This window comes from Diadema antillarum, unplaced genomic scaffold (assembly GCF_040938485.1).
Source record: "Diadema antillarum isolate AM-2024a unplaced genomic scaffold, OU_Dant_1.0 seq00000201_RagTag, whole genome shotgun sequence".
NCBI classification, from domain to species: domain Eukaryota; kingdom Metazoa; phylum Echinodermata; class Echinoidea; order Diadematoida; family Diadematidae; genus Diadema; species Diadema antillarum.
The window spans coordinates 1,194,895-1,221,579 of NW_027271261.1; the positions used below are offsets into that span (position 1 = coordinate 1,194,895).

At 38.4% G+C, this 26,685-nt stretch overlaps 1 pseudogene; it reads left to right on the forward strand.

Annotated features, from left to right (window-relative positions):
- Positions 1–26,685, forward strand: part of LOC139728795 (xaa-Pro aminopeptidase 1-like) — a 40,043-nt pseudogene that overhangs the window by 1,053 nt on the left and 12,305 nt on the right.

A 26,685-nucleotide genomic window follows, 5' to 3' on the forward strand; every position in this document is an offset into this window, starting at 1 on the left:
TCAGGTGAAATTTCCACACCAAAATACCAAAGTTCAAACAAACAAGAATTGACTTAGAAAGTTTTGGCAACCATATACAAAAGTGGCAAAGTTTAAGGAGAGTAGAGATCGTGTTCGAGTTGCGCAGAATCAGACATTATCAAGAGTGATAGAGTGTTTCAAATATATGTTTTCAAAGGACTATTTTTTTTTTTTGGCTGTACTATCATATAGATGAAAACTTGTTATGGTGCCAAGACAAGTTAACAGTGTAACACTGCATTCAAATTTATAAAGCAGTAAAATTTTAGATAAGAATATGAGAATGAAAAAAAAAGGAAAATTCAATTAGAGGAGTGTTTTGCATTTGCAGCATACAACAGCTATTCTTCTTCATACATGGTATCAACTCAAGTTAACAAATAAAAGTTATGTTTTCTATGTAAAACCTCATTCAGACCAGATAGATATTACTGGCATTCCTGCTACATACCTATAAAGCAGACATGCATACAAACTTGTTTGATGTAAAGTGGAAACTCAAATTCTTAACTTTTTTGTCTTGGTGTGTTCAGGAACTGCCATCGTGACAGAAAATGAGGCTGCCATGTGGACAGACGGTCGCTACTTCCTTCAAGCCGCTAAACAGTTGGATCATAACTGGAAGCTGATGAAGATGGGTAAAATGCATGATAGTAAAATTGTGTAATATTAAACTAAATACCTCCCATTTCATACTATGTAGATATACAAATGAAGTACTTCATATTATCTGAATGCCTTGTCATCCATCATTAAATGTCTACTCTTAAATCATATCTTTGTAGTTGAGTCATATGGCAAAAAAAAAAGAAAAGAAAAAGAAATATGAGGGAAAACAAAAAAGCACATTCCGTGAGGATATAGAAATGATTATGAACACTGATTGTAAAATGAATGTTATTGTAATGCGATATGTAGGATATTGTTAATATTGCTTGATCATTCATGGTGGAATCGCAAATTTCATATATTTGTAAATATGGGTATTTTTTTTATCATTCTTATGTGATAAGTAACTGTCATTTATCTGTTGCTATTGATTTGATGCAATGAAAGCTGGTGCAAGAATCTTGTCATGCTTGATAGATGACATTTCACTATTCAGATGTGGTTGAATTCGAGTCTCATGCTAAGACTATAGAGCCCATCTACATTCATGAGTTTAGTTGTTTTTACATAGATCTATAAAGGTCATATCCCACAATTTACACACTGAGTCCAAAGTACACATGTAGAGAATAGATTGTCAACATGGGTGTCTGTTGATGACATACTGACAGAGCTCTTGAATAATCATATTTTGAACAAATTCTGTAAGTTGAAGGTTTCAGTAGCATTTATGGCTAACTCATTAAACCAGATGAAAAGCAAACTAACAGACAGAAAAAAATAAACTTTACTTGCAGAGCCATATCTCTCAGCATTGTGATCTTCAAAAGTCATACTTTTTGTACTTGTGCTCTTTATTTGTCTAGCCAATTGTTTCAGTGCAGAGCAGACATGTCTTATCTGTCCAATCAGCCTATAGCTCATCATGTAGTGGCACTACCAGATGGATTGTTGTGAACAATTATCATAAATGACATGCCAAAGCAAAAAAAGTATAATTTCCAAAAGCTATTTCTGTATTTTTTTTAAATTGTTAGTATTCCCTTTTTACAGAAAAGTTGGAAATGAGTGGTCTCACTTTTCAGCTGCTGTCCATTTGCGAGATACCCTTGTTACAAATCTGTTGTGTTTAGATTTGAGCCATTAGTTTCAAAGTAACCAAAAAAAAATCCCAAAAAGCAAAAAGTGTAAGTAGTACTTGCCTTGCTTTTTACTCTGTTTTTGGATTCTTTTCTTGTATCCTCTTTTCTGTGCCCCTTTAGGACTGCCAGATACTCCATCACAAGAGACTTGGCTTGGAGAGGTAGGTACATCTTTGTGTGGTGGTTTTAGATGCTTTAACCTGTTGAGGATGGGCTGATTTTGCTCAAGACTCATTTCCCATGGACACCTGCCCGAGTGCACTCGCGAATAGTCTTCAACGGGTTAAAGGGATGGTACAGTTTTGGTTGAGATGGGGCTTCAGGTTTCCAACGAGTTTTGATGGGGATGGAAGAGAGAAAGACAAATCTCTTTATGAAATATGAAAGAGCGAATAATTCTAAGAGGAATTCAAAGCTTATTTGCTGAAAATCGGTTTTGAAGTAGTTGAGATATTCAAATTAATGTGATCCTGATAAAAGGTGGGACCCACCGTATATTAGGATCACTTTGTTTTACTCTTTTTTTTAAAATTTCGCAGCCATTTCAAAACCGATTTTCATCGTGTGAACTTAGAATTCCTCTTAGAAGTATATTGCTCTTTAAAATTTCATAAAGTGGTTTCTAAGTATCTCACAGATAGTTAAAAACTGAATCCTCACCTCAACCGTTACTATACCATCCCTTTAAGATAGGAACTTTTGTCAGTGATAGAACACTGAAGGATAGGACGAAAAGATAAAAATGAAGCAGAGGAAGAAGGAAATTCAAGTGTACTCAAAAATTGGATTTAAAATATTGAGTTGTGGGATTTTGAAATTTCACACAATTTTAGAAATCAGAAATGTTTGTCACAGCCTTGTATGCAAATTACGTGAGGTGATGATGTCATCACTTTGCAAACCTCCAATTGACCTGAACACAATTCTTAAAGGGATCGTATAGTTTTGGTTGAGACCTAATTTCAGGTTTCTAACATTTTTTGGTGAGATAATGAGAAACCTCTTATGAAATATGAAAGAGCATGCAATTCTATGAGGAATTCAACGTTTATTTGATGAAAGTTGGTTTTGAAATGGCTGAGATATCCAAACGAGAGCTATGCTAATAACGTGTGGGACCCACACTTTATTACGATCACTTTGTTTTACCTTGTTTTTGGATGTTTCAGTCATTCCGAACCTGATTTTCATCAAATAACCTTTGAATTCCTTTTGAAATGGTATGTTCTGTACTATAACATAAGTGTTTTCTTGGTATCTCGCAAAAAGTTTAAAGCCCAATTCTCATCTCCACCAATACTGTACCATCCCTTTAAACTAAAAATCGCTTTAAAAAAAATGAAATTAACAAGAATATTCTGTGTTCTTCTGATCTTCTGACTTCTTATTGCAGTGTTGTTATGATATAGCAATGATGATTTATTCTGGGGGCAAAGGTTGTAATTGCTGAATTTTGCATAACACATTTTGTTTAGAAGATTTAAGCAACATATCTGTAGGAAGCGTTGTTAGTGTCATCAGTATTTATTTTCAATGTCATACCACTAGGTGCTTCCATCAGGGTCAAAGGTCGGTGTTGATCCCTTCCTGTTTAGATGGGGTGAGTATCAACCTAACATTTTTCTTTCTCCCTCCCTCTCAACCTCACAGTACTTATTCTATTGATTTTGAACAATATCACTTCATTATTTTTTTTTTTTTTACATATCGAGTTCTATTTGTTACACCCAACATACTATACAGTGAGTGGATTAAAAGAAGCGTGCATTGCAAATGTACTGAACCTCAAGGATCAAAGAAAGAAAGAAAAAAAAAAGAAAGAAAAGAAAAAAAAGAACTTGAGAGAACAATCAGAGGCTACATCCACTTATAGTACTCCTTGACATGGTGTTACAGGAGGTCACAATGTTTGACCTATACTATTCAAGTACCGGGTACCGAATTCCTGTTGTGGACAAATCATGAAGAAAAAAAAAAATATGATGAATTTAAGGAATTTGTGGTTCCCTGCTACAAATAAGTGTTATCTTTAAAGGCGATGAAGAATTACAAAGTTAGACAACAAAAACAATCAATCAGTCACATAGAACAAAAACTGTAGCCAAACACCTCAAAATTGATAGGTGTTGTTATATTGCCAATGTAATATACCATGTTATACCCCCATGCAATATATCATTCTCCTGTAGAGTCCTGGAAGAGCTTTGTGTCTCATCTCAATGATGCCGGTCACTCTCTGGTGCCAATACAACCAAACCTGGTGGACCTGGTGTGGGGCGACGAGAGGCCACACCCCCCAAAGAACGAGGTCAAAGTTCATGAACTCTCATATGCAGGTAGGATACCAAAAAACGTAGGACAAAATTTGTTGTGATATGAAATATAGCAAGTTTTAAAAACAGTTTTTACAAAAATTTTCAAAAGGAAATTGCTGTCAGGTAGCTGCAATAATACTGTATAAGCTTTTATTTTTGCGAATGAGGAGATCATGGAAATTTTTGCGAGATGTTGTTTTCGCGAATAGACACCAATGTTAACATAAGTTCACTATTACCTTAGCGCGTCATGATATTTTCGTGTGTTGTTAAATTCGCGGTCCAAAAGTGATTCGCGAAATCTGTGAAAATTAAACCTTCGCGAAAATAACGGCTTATACAGTAGTAGATTTCATGATAAAGGGGCCCCTTTCCTCTCAGAATAAGGTCAAAGTTTATGAAGTCAGATGAGCACGTACTGTGGGATGCAGGTAGACTTGCGTGAACAAAGTAAGATGTAACAAAAATCAGTACTTGACAGATGTATGCACGACAGCTAAAATAATGATACCACCATTTCTGATACCACATAATACTTCTGTGTCATCAGGGATAATGATAACTCAATATACAGAGCAAAAAGAGCTTATACCGTAATAAGCTTTCATGAACTAAAAACTGTATGTTGTCTGTTTTATAATCTGTGTGCTGCTGGTAATATTTATATAAATTTGTGCTTCATATTGTTGCCTCATAAAGCCACAGTGGCCTGAATTCACGAAGGTGGTACAATTGAAACCATGGTTTAAACCACGGACAATTTGTATGGAGTGCCAAGTGTCGCATGGCCTATTTCGTTACGAAATCAGTCATTTCGTCGACCAAATGACAACATTGCGTTGACAAAATGATCATTTGTTAATGAAGTGAACATTTCATCAACGAAATGACTGATCTCGTAACGAAATTAGGCCATGCGACACTTGGCACTCCATACAAATTGTCCATGGTTTCAAGTGTACCACCTTCGTGAATTTGGGCCACTGTATCATGATAATGAGTATAACACTTAAAGATCATATTGCCAATGGTGATTGTTAACAAGTTCCCCCGCTCGTCTCATGGAAAGTGAAGAGATTGAGTTTACTGCATGTGCAAGTTAACTACTGTAAAACGAGAAATTTTCGCATGCATTTTAATTTCGCGAATTTTGGCGCTTGCAAAATTCGCGAAATTAAAATGCATGCGAAAGTTCTTGTCTACACTATATGCATTGAATGCCAGTGGCAGTTCGCGAAAATTTCATGCCGCAAAAAAGGCCGTCGGCTCCAATTCGCGAAAAATTCATACTGCGAATATATCATGTTTTCCAGTATTGAAAGTAGTAAAGTCAAAACATACATTGTACAGAACACTACACTTAATGTCCATTGGACAGTAGGACAAGAATGTTACATTATTAAGGCATATTGTAAAAGTGAATATTTTCGCATGACTAATTTTTCGTGCTTGGCCAGGTACAAAGAGTTTCGCGTGTTTTTAATTCTGTGGAATCAAGACGCCAAGTACAGGAACATATGGCAAGCAAAAATATTCGCGTGCTTTTATTTTCGCACTAGTTTCTGGTTGCGTGAAATGCGCGAAAATTTCAACACAGCGAAAATTTTCACTTTTACAGTAGTGTTTCCCGTGTGTTTCATGAAGTAACAACTTTGGTCTGCATGTAATAGCATATCTGAATGTGTCAAGGATATGAAATCACAGCCTTTCAACAGCCCCTCCTCTCATAAAGCATAAATTCAAATGACCATGTAAAATTGTGTGGTGAATTTTTTTTTTTTCAATATAGCCTCGGTCTTTTGTTTGTGTATTCCACATTCAAGCAGTGTCAAAGAACAATAATTACTGGCATGCGATTAATCAGTTGAAAAACAAGTACGTTCACTGGTTCATGTTAAATTGTTGAGAGTAGCAGCATGGTTTCTTAATTATCAATGTCATTATCACAGTATCTCTATACCAGCAGAGCTAGTGGTACCTCACAGATGTTGCCAGCACACACAGGAAATATAACCCCATTACACTATATTGAAATACACCTACTCTACGCATTGAAGATCGCTAGTTGTAGTGGTTCTCAGTGACATAATTTCCATTATATCTTGAAAAAGAGTGCTTGGGCAGTTAATGGAACCTTGCTGATTGTCAACTAGTTTTCTCGTGTTACCCAATATGCCAGTAAAATGTGATCTATTCTCAGAAAATTATTTAACAAACTGTGCCTGTAGGTTTTCTTTAAAGGTAAAACTTTAACTTTTTACTGAAAAAAATGTTACCCAATATAATATGCCAGTAAAATGTGATCTATTCCTAGGAAATTATTTAATAGACTGTAGCTGTGGGGTTTTTTTAAAGGTAAAACTTTTAAAACTTTTAATGTTACCCAATATGCCAGTAAAATGTGATCTATTCTTAGGAAATTATTTAACCCTAACTAGGCCGGGGGGGGGGGCCTCCGAGGCCCCCCCCTCGACGTTCCACGCGATGTATCACAATCGCAAAAAGCTATCGCCGCGACGTTTCATGACTTTTTTCTTTCGAGTCTGCTGCATCTTTTGACACCAAATTTGCGACGCCCGGGTGCGCGGTTCCGAAGTTACACATCAATATGTACATGCATGTCAGACCAAAAATTGCTCAAAAACGTTAATTCGTGTACAATTTCAATGCAAACTGTGCTTCCTGGCAAATTTCATAAAAGCATGATTATTTTGGTGTTTTATTGATTAAAATCAATGAATAACATATTTTCTTGTTCAGAGCGATGTCGCGGACAAATTTCATCGAAAAAAACAATGAAAAACATAAAGTCGAAAAAACAGAGAAATACATAAGAAATCAAAAAAACAATAAAATACTGAAGAATTTTTTCTGATATCACAATTTTTTTTAATTACATTTGCTAAGGACACTAAAAAGAATATTTACAAAAAAAATGTGCCTGTTTTGAGTTTTTTTTTGTAATTTATACCAACTAGTCTGATTTTATGCATCATCATGCATAAATTAGCATAATTTAGCATAATGATGATTTTTTTTGAAAAATTATCTTCATGGTATTTTAGATTACATCATAGGCAATGTGTGTGCCAATTTTCATCGCGATCGCGCGGTCGACGGCCGAGATCTGGAGGGGGGGCCTGGGAGGCCCCCCCCCCCCCCCCCCCCCCCCCCCCGGCTCTATCAACTACCTAAATAGCCCGGCCTAGTTAGGGTTAAGAGACTGTACTTGTAGGTTTTTTTTTAAAGCGAAACTTTTAAAACTTTTTACTGAAAAAAAAATCTTTAAAAGTTCTCCATTCTGTTGGTTTACCTACGTTCTGTTTGTCAAAGTTGCACGAATGTGCGGTGCAGTATCACTAAAGCTTATGACTGTACACTACAACTTTCTTATTGCTTCTGAAAATGAGCATGTCATTTAGCATATACGGAGATGGAAGTACAGTCAACCAACCTTGCCCAAATGGAATCTATTTGATCTGAAGAAATAGCTTTAACGTAGAGAAAATTCAACTTATGAGAGATTAAAATCAATAGAATATAAAGAGAAGAGATTTTGAAAAAAACCTTCGACTTAGGCCGTTATTTGACTTACGCAAGATCGACGTAAGCAAGGATGACTATATGATACATCACAAAATCAGAAACAGTAGCAAATGTGAATTCATAGAAAAAAAAGAACCCAACAATGCCAACTACAATAACAACCCAATGGTAACAATGATATGACCTTTAACCTCCAGGTGAGAGTTCAGCTGCAAAGGTTAGCCATATGAGGCTCAAGATGGCGGAGGCCCGTGTGGGAAATCTGATCATCACTGCACTAGATGAGATTGCCTGTAAGTAGCCTGTGTTCTGCTTCTTTGTTGTGGGATCAGTGTTACATGGAATAGAAATTCTGTCAGGTGTACTGTATACACCATATCTTTCTGTTCATTTTTTGTAAATTCTGCAAATTGAGTGCTATTTGCAAATATAACACCACATGAATGAATCCGCTCCTGAAATGGTGGGCAATGGTGTGTATACAGTATCTTATTCTGTAATGGATGCAAAATCTTAAATGATTCCTGTGGCATGAAGAGCATTGTTAAAAGTGGATGTCAGTTGTCGGTGGATTATTAACGCTCTCCATAGCTCAACATGTGTGTCATAGAAGAAAACCCAACACCAGTCAGATGAAAGTAGCATCTACTGAAATCTCATCGTAATCATTGGTAAATTTCAAATCAATTTGACATTTTCATTTATGTTTGGTCCGTGGCAAAAAGGTCAGTGCATATACAAGTGTTGCATTCTTCCATTGGCAGTGAACATCTATGTGATGTTGCAATGAAAAGCATTGTGCAGTCAAGGTATTTCAGATTACTTCCTTGTTGGTGCCTTTTTTTCTTTCAAACTCTTTCCATCTCTTTCAAACATTCAAAAACGTTGGATCAGAATAAAGATATAGTGGCTACAAGGTGTTTAGCATACACAGTGGAAGTGAATTGTCTAAAAAATGCTTGGTTGTCAATTTTGATTGTAGGATTAATGATTTTGTTCCTTTTTCTTTGTAAAAAATTACCATCAAAATAAAACAAAACAAAACAAAAAGCCAAGTCACATTTCTTCAAAACATTTTGAAACTCTTTATGGGATATACTGATCACTACCAAAAGTATGATGTGATAATATGTGCCGTGAAGCACATAGTATTTTATTGTCTGCTGCCATCACAGTCGAGTTTCAGAGAGTTCCACCCTCAAGAGCTCACAATAATACTTGATGTGAAGGGTAAACCAGGGTGAGGTCATCTTGTGATGAAGTGATTAAGATAATTAGGAAGATGTATAAGATGATGATACTACTACTGTACTCTTAGTATTGCTACTACTACTACTACTACTACTACTACTACTACTACTACTACTACTACAACTTCTACTACTACTGCTACAACTACTATTACTATTACTACTACTACTACTTCTACTACTACTACTTCTACTACTACGGCTACAACTACTACAATGGCTACTGATACTTCTACTGCTGCTACATTGTAACTATTACATAATACTACTACTGCTGCTGCAACTACTACTTTACCTCCTCCCACTACTTTTGTACTACTGTTACTACCATTACTGATAATGATAGTGATTCCACCAATACTTCTACTACTGCTACTTCTACTACTACTTCTGCTTCTTCTAGTAATTCCACCATTACTTGTACAGTATTCATCGCATAATCGGGACAGGTTGGGAGTAGCAAACACGGCCCCTTTAAGCGAGGTGCCCGATTTCGCGATGAGTACTCACCATACACTAATGGCATACGACATGTACATGTAGTGCACACACACACACACACACACACACACACATGCATACTGACGTACTGTACATGTTCATGAATACACAACACGCTACCCCTCGGCGCGACCCTCCAGCTCTCCCTGCATTCTCGTAATGATGTAGAGTAATCGCAACCGGGTTCGATTCTTCTGTCAAACACGCGTGTACACGTAATCAATGTCAGCTCATAGTCTAGATTCATAAAACGTTACGTATTCGCACATACATTGAACCCTTCTCATCTTTCACGCTCTCCCTCCCACTCTCTCCCCCATTTCAGTGAATACGTAACTGTTCATAGCCCATTTCAATCACGTAACTTTTGCCCAGTCACAACTGAGGAAGATTGTGACGTACACACAGATCACAGTGTACAGCTGTATTGAAAGTTGAAACCAAAGACAGTAGATAACAAGATACGAAGGCGCGCGATAACAATGGACTTTGCCCTCAGAGTGTATGACTGAGATTAAACAACGCACAGAGCCTGGGCTGTAAGAGCGAGGCATGTTTTTTATTGGATGTGAGTCGAGCAAGCGAGCACATGGCTTTGCTTATGTAGGGGAGAAGAATGTTCGCGAAGGCATGTGCTTTGCAATGGCATGGATACATATACACGGCGCTTTCGTGGCTATGCATGTACATGTACTGGATGGACGGAGGTCAAAACACACCAATCCGAAGCTTGCTTTGTAAGTTTGTTGTAAACGACAACTGATACGGAATCTTTGAAATATTGTTGTGGTATTTTGGTAGATTTTTTGTGTAAAATATTAACAAAATCAAAGATCGCTTGAAGAAAAATTGTCCCGTTTATCAGAGGTCCCCGCCCGATTATCCAGTGAAAATAACGTGCGTTGGAAATGTTTCTGGGAAGCGTATATCATTTAAGCGAGGATCCCGATTATCAGATGCCCGATTATGCGATGAATACTGTACTACTATGGCTACTACTGCTACTACTACTACTACATGTTACTACTACTACAGTACTCTCCGCATAATCGGGTAGGCTTGGGCAGAGCGTTTCTTACCCGATTAACAGAAGTACACGTCTCAATTACTCTCATTCACATTTAACACACAATGTGTATGTACCACATTGTACACTGCACCAAACACCTACACTGCATGCTTAACACGCGTGCTTGGACGGCACATTATACATATCTTAAACGTGCTCAGTCAGGAGCAATAATTTAAACTCTTTATATGGAAAAATTAATATGTCTTTGTCATTTGACTATACTCCTCGCTAACAGGTAGGCTTTTTCTAAAATGAACATGTCTCTTTGCGTGCATTAATCACGTGGAACGTCGGGTTAATGATTAACTAACTTTTCGAGAAATGTTTGGGGAAAAGCAAAATTATGGAGCTGGTGCATGGCTTGATTTTTGTTGCAAACTTCTTGTATTGTGAATGTTGTTGCGGAGCAAGGGAGGAGCGTAAGTTTTTAACTCCTGTCTGTCTATGCAATTGTGAGTGCCAGCTACATGTGTAATGTTCGTTTACATGTGGCAAGTCGGCGCCGGTAAAGGTGTTTTCATGTTTAATCACTCCCCAAATGATCGGTCTTCTTTTCAAGTTAAGCAGAGAATGCCATTATCAGTGGAAAATTTGACATTCATGATTACTCTAAGTGTTATACCTGTGATAAAATGTGGGTAGAAATTACATCAGAAGAAAATTATTTACCCATTTATGGGGAGAGGCAACCCGATTATCAGGTAATTTTAATGTGCATTGGAACTGATTTTGACATTACTACCCAATTAAACGGTACTCCGTTTAGGCGATACCCGATTACGCGGAGAGTATGGTACTACATAACTACTATAGGCTGCTGCTACCCCACTAATCCTGCTACTATTTGTACCACTTCTAGTACTACTACTGCTACTATAATTTCGTATGTAAGATGCATTCAGGACCGACTGCACAATGCCAGGTCATGTATCTTGTATGTTTGTCCAGCAGCAATGTATGGATGTCTGTTACATTACATTCAGAATGTAGGTACAGCTGTTTAATAGTGGTCTTCTTTCTTTGGTCGGGTGAGGGCAGTTTTCAGAAAATCATTTCAGAGATAATCTGCTTTTTAGCATGTAAAACAGCCACCCGCAAAGCATGCTCAATGATGAGCCACAGTGTGCCAAAAGATGAGAAAATGGGAGCCAGAGAGAGGCAATTCTGACAGCAACAAAAATGACTGAATATGGGATAAATCAATATACAAGCAAGTAATTTGACCTAGAATGAGTGAAACTCTGCAACAGTTGGGAAAATGTTTTCCTAGTTTTAGTGGGAAGTGTTGGAAGAAGTTTGTAAAAAGTTTTGTGGTCACACTATTAAACAAAACTGTGGAAAGTTTTGCCAGTGTGACCTTGGCCATAGAAAGAGGGAGTGAGACAGAAGAGCTATTTGATGCTGATTGTAAAAAGATATAGAGTTTTAAAAAAGAAAATGATTTTCATAACACTTTTAGCACCAACATGCTCCAGTACATACATGACATTTGCAGCGCCTGAGAATGTAAGGAGCTGACTGTAAAAATTCACTCATTTCAGGGCTGTTCAATCTGCGTGGCTCAGACATTGAGTACAATCCGGTATTCTTTGCATATGCTGTCATCACCATGGACAGTGTGCAGTAAGTAGAACTTGAATATTTATATTATCTGTACTTATGTATTTATATATTTATATATTCATGTATTTATATATCTATATATTTGTATATTAATATATTTATACATTGATATATTTATATATTCATATATTTTTATATTCATTTATTCATGTATTAATATTTTCATATTTCTATTATGGTTGATTGTATTTAGATTTTCATTTTATGATTTGATTTTTAGGTTCTTTTTTACTCTGGGGGCCACCAATTTTCTTTGTCATGCCACCAAAAACTTGATGATTTTGGTAGCCGAATTGGTGGTCCAATTGTCATCCACCAAAGAAAATAGCTATTAAATGTCAAGCCTTTGTATATAAATTTATACATACATATTAGCATATGTTGTATGTTATTTATTTCATTGCATATCATATATTAGTGCACCATGTGCAAAGCATCGGGTATTAGGTTGAGGAGATATTTTGTCAAGGTCTGCAATAATTGGTGAGATATGTTATTATAAAGCAAAAGTTAAGATGAAATTTTTGGAGAGTGCAAGTACATTATAAATATTCCAGTGGGGAACATTTAGTGGTGGAATGAATAACCATTAGATTCTGTTTCCTAATATCTCAAAGCATAAATTAGAATGTGTGAATGTTGTTTGTCAACAGACCTGGCTTGTTTCATAGTCAATCTGTATTCACTTCCTTCAAGAGTATCCTGCATCAAAGACATACCAACAATGTGACGATATTCAAATACGTGAAATTCTTCCGTTGAGATGCTTTTGTTGCAACTGACTGACAAATTGCCCTGCATCGACGTAAATAAGCACTGAATCGATCAGTGTCTTAGTAGTAGCCATGATAAAAAATGTGATCAGGAGGTCTTGGATTCGAGTCCCGCTTGAGTATGTACGCCCATGATTTTTTATCATGGCTACTACTAAAACCGATCAATTCAGTGCTTATTTATGTCGATACAGGGCAATTTGTCAATCAGTTGCATTGTGACGTTAGTTGTGAGCTGTTTTCCCCTCGACATTCAGAAAGTATGATGGTTTAGGGGCATCAACTCGTAAATATTGTCAATTTTTTGTTTTGATGCTGCTCACTTGACTAATGACTTTGCGAATGTGAACCAGTTTATTCGTAGAAGACAACAAACTGACGGGAGCAGTGAGAGAACATCTAAACACCGGACACGAAGTCACCTTGCATTCGTACAGCGCCATCCAGCGCTTCGTCACTGACTTGTTTGTGGGTGGCGGAAAGAAAACCTGGGTGAGACCGTACTTGCCCGATCACTGTGGATTGAAAATACTGACTTGTATGTTTTCTAAACAGGACAGCTGATGTGTTTGTGGAAGTAGAGAAAGCTGTTAATGAGGCCACCCTCCACATGAGTGGCTGCCTGTTTGTCACGAGCGAGTGTTGAATTGTGGTTTCCCTTCAACATCCTTGTGATTTTTTTTTTTTTTTAAATGCTGAATTTTGAATTTTTAGTTTTTAAATTCTAGAACAAGACAGCGCTTTGAGAAAGCAAAAAACTACATGCGCAGAAGATAATAGCTCTGACTTTTAAATCAAGAAAAATGCATGCTCTCTTGTAATTTCATTGGAAAATCATCGCTCAAGCAAGTTTAGTCACAAAATGCAAGTACTTTACAAGAAAAAGCAAATATTTTTAGCAGGTTGAATATGATTTGTAATCTAATTTTCCCCATCTTCGCCCGTTGTTACAGAGTAGATAAGGATATTAACAGTAGATGACATGTGTATCATACCATTAAGCACCATTACACATGTGTCCACAAGTGTTCACTTCAGTAATGACCAATTTTGTGACAAAATTTGTCATGTTTAGAGGTTTGCTGCGCCCTATCATTGGTGTTTATTTGACGGCAGTCTGAATGTAAGGCACCTCTGCCAAATAAAACCGAAATAGGAGAAAAAGTTCTTTGGTCAGTGACGGTGCTTGCTTACACAATTGTCGTTGTCCAAACATATGAATGTACTCAATGAGATGCACAGTCAGGTGGTGATGGTGATGAAAGGATCAAAGAAGGACATTTGTTCATAGGCCATGTGTAGTAGGTCCATACTGTAAAAGTGGATATTTTCGCGCGACTAATTTTTCGCGCTTGGCCAGGTAAAAAGAGTATCGCATGTTTTTAAATCCGCGGAATCAAGACATCACCCACAGGAACATTATGGCAAGCAAAAATTTTCGCGTGCTTTTATTTTCGCGCTAGTTTCTGGTTGCGCGAAATGCTCGAAAATTTCAACATCGCGAAAATTTCCACTTTTACAGTACTTGAACAAAAATGCTGTCCTTTGTCAAAGCAATCAACACCTGTGATTGAGTGCATAACTTCTCCATTGGATCGAGTAAGGATGCAAAGGAGAGATTGTTGTTTCTTCTCCTCTAACATCAAGGAGGTTCGAGAGATGGAGTTACAACTGACTATAGTTATTCACTCAGCTGTCAGTTTCCTATGGATGGACAAAAGAATTCCACAGGTGCATTTGTGCCTTTGATCTTCGATGCTTGAAGCCGCCATCTTTCTGAGCAATCTGAAGATTCATTTTTAACGCTAACATAATATCGGGTATATGCTGCTCGTGTACATATCAAATGCAATGAAATTTTACCTAATGATAAAACATGTAAAACAAAAGTCAATTCCGTTCGAAAATATGTGCAAAAGTGTAAATCTGAGCTGTATTTTGTGAAAGTGTTTGAAATTTTACCCTCATGGAAAGCTGTTTTTATCACTTTTCTCCTTATTTTCGCCAAATGAAACTAATATGATATCATCTTGAAGTATAGTTCTTTATAAATTAATATGTCAGATTAGCGTACAGACACGTACATTACAGTCGAGTAATTTTGATATCTATTTCAGCAATATTTGAGCAATTTCTATTTGCGCACCCCCGTGCCTTTACCATTGTCTACCGCCCATTGTTTGTAAGTAGGGATAGCGAAAAGTAATTACCATCACAAAGACATATCTTCCTTGGAAAGTGGCTGGTGATTATGCGATGAGACACGAGTCAATTGTCTTCGCATCTAAGCGGCAGATCCTGTTTGACACATACTTCAAGGATTTTTGAGTGGCGGCTTCGAGCATGGGATCAAAGCGAATAAGACTGTTGTGACTCCATTTCTCGAATCTCCTTGCTAACATCTCCCTTGTGAGCTTCCTGCTTGCTTCTCCAGACATACCAGTTGCTGCCCGCCTGAGGGCCTTGATGAATATTCATGACTCATTGTAATATATGCTCACGAATAGCTGTAGTCCTGTAGGCAATATGCTCAGTATACGTGGTATAAAGTTGATGGGATATTACGCTGGTTTTTCATTTGAGGGTTAATCTTTTTCTTTGATTTTTTTTTTGTTCTTGCATGTCTTCCAGATCAGTGCTCATTCCAGCTTTGCATTGGTCAACCTCATTCCAAAGGTTGGTACAGACTGAATCAGAGAGACTTGGGGGGGGGGGGGGCATTTTATGGAGATTAGTGGTTTGTCAGATATTTTGCCCAACAAATCTGCGCTCGGTCAGTCAGATGCAGGGATTGTAGTGGCTTATAACAGTTTGTCAGAAAAGATATCTGAAAAACGCTTGATGGAAAATCTGTTGCTTGCTGAGATGGACTTTTAGCTCTACTTTTTGCCTGCTTTGCTTACAGTAACTTTTCAGCCAGTATAGGAGTGCAATGCATACATGTAATCATACAAATGGATATGAAATAGAAACATCACTAACGATTCCGATGTGAACTTCCTTGCGTGTCTTTTATTGTTTGTGGTAGTGTAGACGAGGTTCCGTGGTGTCAAATGACGCGTTGTCCACAATCATGCTTAATTGTCAAAAGTTGTTTTTGTCACCATAGTTTTGATTTACTCCACCCATGTGTTTAGTATATTCTTTGAATTTTTTGAATCAAACTATTTCCCTATCTCACAGTACACTTAAAGCATTTTTTTTTAATGACTTCTTGTGACCATTCCAATATTGAAAGCTGCAATGTAGTGTTTCAAAAAGCAATTTATATTTAAATAGACAGAACACTCTTAGTGATTCTTTAATTTGTCATTTTTTTTTGGTCCTTTTCCTCCATTGATTGCAGCAACATCGTTACATTCACAACAGCCCTATCTGGCAGAGCAAAGCTGTGAAGAATGAGGTGGAGATTCAAGGAATGAAACAAGCTCACGTGAGTAGAATGTGCCTCAGCTATTGATGTGGATATTCTTGGACAATTGAGCCAATGCTTTTCGAGCGCATAATGAACCATCTTGTATTAACCAGTTGAGGACAAGTCTCAAGTATACTTGGGCAGGGGTCTATGGGAAATGCGTGTTGTAGCAAAATCAGTCCGTCCTGAACAGGTTACAACTAGTGGACAAACTTTACATATGGCGAAAAAGTTGGTCAAATAGAGTTGAAAGCATGGACAAGTTTTAATCTATCTGTCAGCCTCGTGGTGCTGAGGTTGTCCTTCAAGTTTTCAGCATCTTTCAGAGTAGTGCATGTCATTGAAGGCTGATTGTACAGATGTAAGTCTGCTGAATCACATGGACATTGGCGTTATATGGAATAGAGATGGCCATCACTTTCAGTGTTGCCATGGTACTGCAAAGTCAAGCAAGAACCAAGGGAAGCCTTAGTGGAATGTTACAGACGCAGCAATCCTTTGAGGTCGTATTAGTCGACGGATGAGGCTGTCTGTGAATGAATAATCACCTATTGACCTCGGTATTTTGCAACGACTTACAGTGATCATTTGCGTCAGTAGCTGATTTAGATCTGATCAGGACTGATTGCTGATTCAGATCTGATCGCGACTGATTGCTGATTCAGATCTGATCGCAACTGATTGCTGATTCAGATCTGATCACAACTGATTGCTGATTCAGATCTGATCACAACTGATTGCTGATTCAGATCTGATCACAACTGATTGCTGATTCAGATCTGATCACAACTGATTGCTGATTCAGATCTGATTGTGACTGATTGCTGATTCAGATCTGATCACAACTGATTGCTGATTCAGATCTGATCACAACTGATTGCTGATTCAGATCTGATCGCAACTGATTGCTGATTCAGATCTGATCACAACTGATTGCTGATTCAGATCTGATCACAACTGATTGCTGATTCAGATCTGATCGTGACTGATTGCTGATTCAGATCTGATCACGACTGATTGCAGATACACAGCCGGATTTTTCCAGCAGGCCTGAAAATATGCATTGTGGATTAAATTAGTTAATTTCTGGTTGTGTGTGTGTTCTGATTGAAATGTTAATTCCTCATGTGTTCCAAGTATGAAAGCATAGAATTACCCATATGTGGAGTGTTTTGAAGATCCATTTTTATTAGAACTCTATGAGATTGGTGCTGCTGTTTTTTTTTTTTTTCTTGTTCCATTCATGAGCTATATGAAAGAGTGCACAAAATCCATATAGAGACTTTCCACACAACCAGCAGTAGATACAATTGTACTTTGATACTGTAAAACAATGACAAAAAGCAGTGTACCAAATTAAACATAATAATGGTACTCACATTACAGTGTTTGCAATGGAGTTTGAATCTAGCTTTTGTTCCACACACAATGAGTAATGACTCAATAATCTTGAAAAAGAAATAATGTATGATGATGATGTATATGTGATTTTATCGGGCACGGACCAGCTGAAGAACAGCCATTGGCTGAAGCAAGTTCCATGCTAAAATAAAATAAACTGAACTGAACTGAATCTTGAAAAAGGCCTTAACCTCAACTTCTAAGGCCCCTTTCCACAAAACTAGCTTCCCAGATGTTCACCTTTTCCTTGTTCATCATGATAGATTAGGAACGCCTAATTTTAATGAGCTGCAAATCATTTGCAAGCTGGAAATTTTTTCCGTCATAATGTGACTTAATACTAAAAAGGGGAGAAAAATCTTAACCACCATATTTTTGTGTATTTGGTGATGTCAGTCAGATAAGGCGCTTCCTTACTTGGGTCATGAAACATGCAAATACTGTAACGTTCTGCTTTTTTATGCCTCCGCCAACGAAGTGGCCGGAGGCATTATGTTTTCGTGTCGTCCGTCCGACCGTCCGTACGTCCGTACGTACGTCCGTCCCGTTTTGTTTTTGTCGATATCTCAAGAACCGTGTGGTGGTTTTACATCAAACTTGGTATGAGGGTATATCCTGGGGGGATAATACTTTGTTTAGATTTTAGGGTCACGGGGTCAAAGGTCAAAGGTCACAGGTTATGTTGTGAAAAAAAAGGTTGAAAATTCATGTTTTTCTCCATATCTCGCAAATGGTTCAAGGTATCTTCAAGGAACTTAGTATATATGCTTGTTCCAATGGGCAGTGATTATCTAGGGAAGTTGGGGGTCATGGTTCAAAGGTTAGGGATCAAAGGTCAAGGTCAACTCCTCAAAATATCACTACTTTCCTTATATTTATGCAATGCCTGAAGGTTTTTTTTTTTAAACTTGATGTATACATGTATTACCCAATATCTCTTCTGTAGGAAGTTTCTTGCCAAAAGGTCAAAGGTCAAAAGGTCAAAGGTCAAGTGAAAGTGCTGAATTGCACTTTTTCCTCCATATCTCAAAAGTAACTCAAGGTATCATCATGAAACTTACATATTTATGCATGTTCAACCTAACAGTGATTCTCCTTGGAACTGTGAGGTCAAAGGTCAAAGGCCAAGTTTAGATAATGCTATTTTCCCATTTGATACTGAAATTATACTTTTTCTCAATACCTTGAAAATTACTCAATGCATAAACTTATAAAAGGGTCAAAAGTCAAGTAAAAATCATCAGTTCCCCAAATACCTGCACTCTGACATTTTAATCATTCATCCAATTGAACCTAGTTCTAGGAAAGTGAACATTCAGCACATTTGTGTCAAACCTGTCATTTCAGTATTTTGCCAATTGTGTGAAACTGTCATCACACATTGTCAAGACATTGTACTATAGACCTATTAGGAGAACCATGCATTATGGCGGAGACATACACCAGTCGCCGTAGCGACATTTCTAGTTATTTTATTTATTTATTTATTTATTTATTTATTTGTTTGTTTGTTTATTTTCTATTTTGTATTTATTTATTTATTAATTAATTAATTAATTTATTTATTTATTCATTTATTTATTTTCTATTTCTTTTATTTATTTATTTATTTATCTTTATTATTATTCTTTTTTTGGGGGGGGGGGGGGACTGTGATATGGGGTCAGATAAGGCCCTTCCTTTGTTGGGTTAGGGAATCACATGTGCAAATAATATGATGCTTTTTTTCAGATATCATATCTTTCACTTTGTCTCTATCATTCTATTCCCAGATAAGAGATGCTGTTGCTCTCTGTGAGTACTTTGCCTGGCTGGAGCAAGAGGTATGGTCAAGATTCTGATGCAGGGGGGCATTTCATCCAGTGTTTTCTCAGTGATTTTCACTGTCAAATTAGCTTTCAGCCAATCAAATGCAAGGATTTCAGTAGCTTAAAACAGTTGTCAGTGACTGACAAATTTCATGATACACTGCCCAGGTCTCTGCATGAAAAACATTAAGAAACAATTCTGAAAAAAAAAGAAGAAGAAGAGAATCAAGCTTAGATAAGAAGATTTTCTCCCACCCCCATCAAAACCACCTTAGGCTGTTAGTCTAGCCGAATAGGCTAGGATAAAAGAGACAAATGACATTCTTAATTGACTTTATAGCTAATACACTATATCTAAGACAATGGTTTTCTAACAGTTACAAAACTGTATTAACAACCAGAAAGTTTGTAAATACGTGACTGATGTACATATAACAGCTGATGTACATAAACTCAATTTCAATCATTAAACTCTCTTTAGGTGAAACAGGTAAATTTAATAGCCATGAGCCAAGACAATATTGTTGTACTGACACATCAAAACTTTGTTGCATTTCTCCTGACCAAAAAGAAAGTTTTGCCAGAGACTTGCCTGACATAGTATCAACCACTGCATGCAAACTGATTCCGAATAATGCTCTTTTTTTTATTGCATTTTCCTCTCACCAACTACAGATTCCCAAGGGTTATCTGAATGAAGTGACTGCTGCTGATATGTTGGAGAAACTGAGAAGGTAGCATGAAGGTGGCGTCAGCGTAATCGTTTCTTTTTGGATTTTGTGTAAAACCTGTACTGATTCCCTCATATGTGAGTTTGCTTTGCTTTTTTTTTTTTTGGGTGGGGGGGGGGGGGAGGGGAGGGGGAATCAGCCAGTACGTATGTGTGTATAGATGTGTCTGTGTCTGTGTCTGTGAGTATATCTGCATGTATGAGTGTCATTTTATTGCTCTTCAATGTCAGGAAATGTTTCTGCACACGCATGCCCTTTCAAATACATGTATTCAAACCTGCTTTTGTTCTTGTGTTTGCACAGACGTGATGTCCCTTTTGTTAAAATTGCAAGCAATTGCTTGTGCAAAGCAAAGCAAAAGGTTGAAGTACATGCAAAAGATTATACGCATAAGTATTTTAGCAATTGCTTTAGCTAGATCTTTTTGCTTGACAAATGTGATTGTAATTGTGATTGAAGCAATTGCTTGCAAGCAACTGCTACTTTTTATGCATACAGCCGAATGTCTCTGAGCTTTGTGACATTTCTTGTATGTTGGCCCTTTGGGACAGAGATTCCACAGGGTTCTCAATGCTGCCACTGTCCAATTTCAGCAGCCTCAGCATGGACATTGTCCTGGGCCTGTACATTTTTATTTAGAGGCTGTATCGGGAGTGTTTTGTCCTGGTGAGTCGCCAGCCGTCCTCCACAAACTGGGTCTAGGGCAATTACACACTGGGGAATTACCCCTTGCGCAATTACCCTGAACTCTTCCCCTAACCCTAGTCCTAGCCCTAATCCTGAACCTAATCCTAACCCCTAACCCTAAATGTAACCCTAACCCTAATCTTTACCCTAACCTTATCATTAAGCAGTATTTAGAATGGGGGTAATTGCCCTTGGGGAGTAATTGTCCTGATACAAAACAAACTTCCTTCACTGCTGTCTTTGGCAGCAACATGACTCCTTTGTTTCATTATATGTGACCGTGCACCTCAAAAAGAACATTAAGTCGCACACACTGATTTTGCGTGAGGACTGAAAATAAGTAAAATGGGTCAACCTAGCCGAACTTGACTTTTTCATATTTTCTGAAAGAGCGGGTCTGCTTTTACGTTATGCTAAAATTTGGTATCATAAAACGGGCAGGAAAGTGTGTTTTTTTAGCAGTTTATCTCGAACATTTTTGGTAGAATAGTGTGATTAGGTGTGTCTTTAGAATCCCTTTTTCATTTCTGAAAAACCTTGTCCACACTCTTCACTTTCAACTCTAATAACTTTTGAAAGGATAGTGCTACTGCTTTGAAAGTTGGCATTAATTATGGACAGAATGTGTTAATAAGGTATGCTCAATTTCACTTTAATCTGATAATCCCTTCATTGTTGTTACTCTGGTGGTTTACTTCCTGTTTTTTGTCCCATTCATCGCACAGCCAGCACGATTTGGTAAAGAATAAGCGCTTGAATAAACACTGTACTTTAGAGCCTCTTTTCTCAGTTTACACATTTCCTGAGTTTGTGCTTTCTTTCCAATATTTAGATAGGTTAGGAGAGTCCATTTGATTTGAGTTATACATCATTTTAAAGCTTAAAGTCTGCTCTTTGAGAATATGGTCTCAACTAAAAAGTCATGTCTGGCGACTTTTTGTTTGTTTTGAGGTGCAGGGTCACATATGGTTTGACAAACACTATCAACATGAAAATTCTATGAAAGTTTATTGTATACTAAAATGTCAAATGGGCGTGTATTTCTAAGACTGTGCCGTCTAAGGTAATATGCATGGGCAGACTATGTAATGAATTGCTAAAGATTGGACGGTTTGTTTTTTTAAAGTTCGTGCTCTGATCCTAGAAAGTAGACTTGTCAAATTCCGAGACTAAAGGGTATAGCCAGGCTGACACTTGCACGATTCTGTGGCACGCATTAGCATGACTGGAGTCGTGCTAGTGCGCAAACTAGTCGTAAACTGGCGTGAAGTGTGCATAAACCCGTTGTGACTGCATGCCATGTCGGGACGAGAATTTGAAATGTTCAAAATTTTGGTCACGACAAAATTTCGCGACCGGGTCATGAACTATGCGCAAACTGTTCGTGAACTCGTCAGGACGATGCGGGAGGGTGCGTGGCAGTGCTTGCTATGCCACGACTGTCACAAACTGCCGCGATTAGTTCACGAACAGTTCACGTTGAGTTCACGAGTAGTTCACGACATGCGCGTCGCAGCGTGGCCCCCTTTTTATATGGCGTGCCCAAGTCGGCATGACACCGTCCGAATTGTGCAAACTCGTCGTGCCAATGCGGGAAGTGCATTAACTTTGCGCAAACTATGCGTGAACTTGTTGTACCAGCTTGGTCAATGTGGACACTGAACACTGAACACTGACACTATTCGTGAACTCGTCGTGAACTCGTCGTGAACTATGCGTGTACTAGTCGTGAACAGTGCGAGAGCCTCCCAGTTCGTGCCCCAAAATGGCACGACTTGCCACGACAAAATCGTGGCCAAAAGTCGTGCAAGTGTCAGCCTTGCATATGAGCCATATGTAAAAATGTAAATGTAAGGGCTTGAGTGTGAGGTAGACGTTTGAGTCGTCCACAAGTAGTATTAAGGAGAGATATATTATATGGCTTCACATCTTATGAAAGCTAGACATTTTCCTTGAAGTGCCTGTCTTGTAATGAGAAGGTCTCAATCTTCCGTGTGGGGGAGTTTTAAAAAAAAAATCGCATTAGAAGAGAGAACCTACATTGGTGGGAGTCATGTAGCTGACCCTGTCTGAAATCTACGTAAGAATTAGGAGACTCATGGATCTAAGAGAAATCATAGTTTCTCAATGGGTTGAAGCTGTATATGTAGGTATTAATCTATAATTTGAGTGTGGACAGGGTTTCTGTGTCCACCAATTTAGGAACACATTCGCTGTCCTATGAAGGACATCCTTCAGAAAGTGGGGCAAGTACTGTAAGATGAATAAATCATTCGCCATCTGGCCATTCATCTTCTGTTGCGATGTCGTATACGTGGTTTGTAAGCTTTATCTCGTTGTCTCGCCCACGTGGTGAAAGTGAGGCATCACTTTTCTATCGTCATCATCGGTGGCGGCAGAGGCGTTGTCATCATCGGCTTCATCAACGATTTGGTGTACGCTCTCTAACATTCCACAGCTTTGAGCTATAGCCACCAATTCACACCACAGGGACATATCTCAAGGTTAACTCAAAGGACAAGGCTCTTGTCCTTTTTTTTGTGTCTGTATCCTTTTATGTCGCCCTCTTGTGTTCACTATCTGCATAAGCGAACAAAAAAAGGACAAGGCAACTTTGGCACCGCTTCTGGTTTTAGTGAGGTTCATTGTCCCCACCCACTGGCCTGTCTGTCACGCCATCATTCCAAAATATGGCTTGCATGTAATGCGCTCTTCATGCTTTTACATGCAGTAGGTTACGCTTGGTACTGTTGACAGCCACTTCAGAGAGCCAATGGAAAATGTTCCCTTTGAACTTAAACTGCCCATGCATATTATCCGCATCGAGATCTTCATGCAAATTGTCCAAAATAAACCGGGAAGTATGTATAAAGCTGTCTCTGTTATTGAGCTACAGAGGGCATTATTGAGCTACAGAGGGCGTTATTGCTAATTGGGGATAGAAAATACTGCATGGGCAGCAGGCTAGTACATAACCTGAAAATGCTGGTCAAGTTTTAAAGGACAAATTCACCTTCATAAACATACGGATTGAGAAAATGCAACAATATTAGTAGAACACATCAGTGAAAGTTTGAGGAAAATTGGACAATCGATGCAAAAGTTGTGAATTTTTTAAATTTTTGTGTTGGAACCGCTGGATGAGGAGACTACTACAGCTTGTGAGTCATATGCGTACAACAGTATAAAGAAAATGTAAAAGAAAATTCAACATATTTTCACTTTTTTCGCATAATAAAAGAGCACTTGACTTGCCTCTTTCTAAAGGCAGGGGGAATAATATTACCCATAACATTTGTCGGTAACGAGTCAGGGGAATGTGTACTTTTTTCAAAAGATGGAATTTTGTGAAATTCTCTTTATATTTTCCTTATATTGTTGTACGCATTTGACATCTAAGTTATTCATACACTGCAGTAGTCTTCTCATCCAGCGGTATTATGTCTGTACGTAGAATGTGTGTGAAACAATTGTACCATCTCATGCTATCAATTTTCAATCATAGTCGGGGCAGTCCATGTTCACTCACTTACGTTCTAATTCCTCCTGGTTGTCATTCGTGGTCGCGATTCGGGAAGTCCTCCATGTTGTTCGAGGCTCAGTCGCTTCACGTCCTCGGGTCACACTGGTCGTCGTTAAGTTCAAAGCTTCCGAAGTCGCGCTCGGGTCTTAGTCGAATCATTATCCTCTCCTTGGAATCAAAATAGTCTGTCGCGGTTGTCCTGATTTTTTTGTGGTCGTCACTCTGCGATGTGTTCGTCATTGATCGTCCGATCGATGTATGGTGTACGCTTTATCTCGTGTCGTCAGTCCGATGTCGTGATTTTCCCTTGCAGTCTGGCCGTGCTGCATGTTTTTAAGATGCTTGGGCCGTGGATGAAAATCGTAATCCACTCGCTTTTCTCACTTCAGTCTCATTAGGTTCGATCTGGTATCTGGCCATGCTGCACATTTTCTCTGATCCGTGCTCGGGCCGTGGATGGCAGGTCCACTCAGCGATGTTCAATCGCGCTGTGTCGGCTTTTTGTCCTGATTGATCGTCCGATCGATGTATGGTGTACGCTGTTTCTCGTGTCGTCAGTCCGATGTCGTGATTTTCCCTTGCAGTCTGGCCGTGCTGCATGTTTTTAAGATGCTTGGGCCGTGGATGAAAATCGTAATCCACTCGCTTTTCTCACTTCAGTCTCATTAGGTTCGATCTGGTATCTGGCCATGCTGCACATTTTCTCTGATCCGTGCTCGGGCCGTGGATGGCAGGTCCACTCAGCGATGTTCAATCGCGCTGTGTCGGCTTTTTGTCCTGATCGATCTCCATCTAGTCCATATCCATTCCTACATACACAAAAAGCGGGTACTGCACAAAAACGTCAAAAATTCATAACTTTTGAACGGATTGTCTGATTTTCCTCAAACTTTCAATGATGTGTTCTACTAATATTGCTACATTCTCTCAATCCTTATGTTTATGAAGGTGAACTTGTCCTTTAATACGGCTGAAGTCTGGCAAGGTCAAAGGTCAAAAGGTGAATGAGCTTTATCTGATACGCACTATACTCACGCTATTGTGTTGTACTCAGTAACTTTCCATAGATTTGAGCTAAGACCACCAAACTCACACTACAGCTACATAAGCTAAAGATGTCCGTCAGGTTTGAATATAGGTAAAGTCCAAAAAGGTCAAAGGTCAAATTGTCAGTGAACTTTCTCTGATAAGCACTGTACTCACAGTATTGTGGTGTGCTTTCTATAACTTTCCACAGATTTTAGCTATGACTATCAAACTCACACTACAAGTACATAACCTAGAGATGTCAGTCAGCTTTAAATATGGGTGAAGTTCGACAAGTTCGTGCAGGTCAACTGGTCAATGAACTTTACCTCGTAAGCACCATGCACAAAGAAGTGTGGTTTACTCTCAATAACTTTCCAAGGCTTTGAGCTGTGACTACCAAACTCACACCTGAGATAAAGCACGTAAAGATGCCAGTCAGGTTTGAATATTGATGAAGTCCGACAAGGTCAGAGTTCAAAAGGTCAATCAACTTGCCCTGATAAGCACCATATAATATATGCTCTGAATAACTCTCTACAGCTTTGAGCTGTGATCGTAAAACTTACACCACAGGTATACATTAACTTAAGATGCAAGTCAAGTTTTAATACTGTAAAACCAGAAATGTTTATGTGCATTTTAATTTCGCAAATTTTTTAAGAGCTGAGATGCACAAAGTTGGCGTAAATCATCAAGGGGGGGGGGGGGGGGATGGGATGGGATGGGAGCATGTGTTGGTGGCCCACAGTGGTCCCTAAGTGGGCCAAAACACGCAAACTCACAATGTACACTGTAGCTAATTATTAGCACTAAAGAGCCAGATTACTTAGGTTTATTCTGTCTGAGGAAAGACACAAACATGTGACTGCCATTTGATTTCATTTCATGCCTTCGCCACAAAGTGTTGCCAATGGCATTATGTTTTCTGGGTGTAGGTCCGTCCATCTTTCCGTCCATGATTGATATTACTGATATTTATGCCCCCGCCACGAAGTGGTGCCGGAGGCATTATGTTTTCGGGTTGTCCGTCCGTCCGTACGTCCGTCCGCTTTCGTTTACGTGATAACTTGAGTAGTATTGACTCGCATTCTACTAAACTTCGTCCAAGTATAAAGTATGATGGGGCAATTAGTTGATTAGATTTTGGGTGAAATCTGCCAAAGGTCAAAGGTCAAGGTCAAGGTCAAATCATGAAATTGTATCCGTTTACGCGATAACTCAAGACTGGATAGAGCAAAT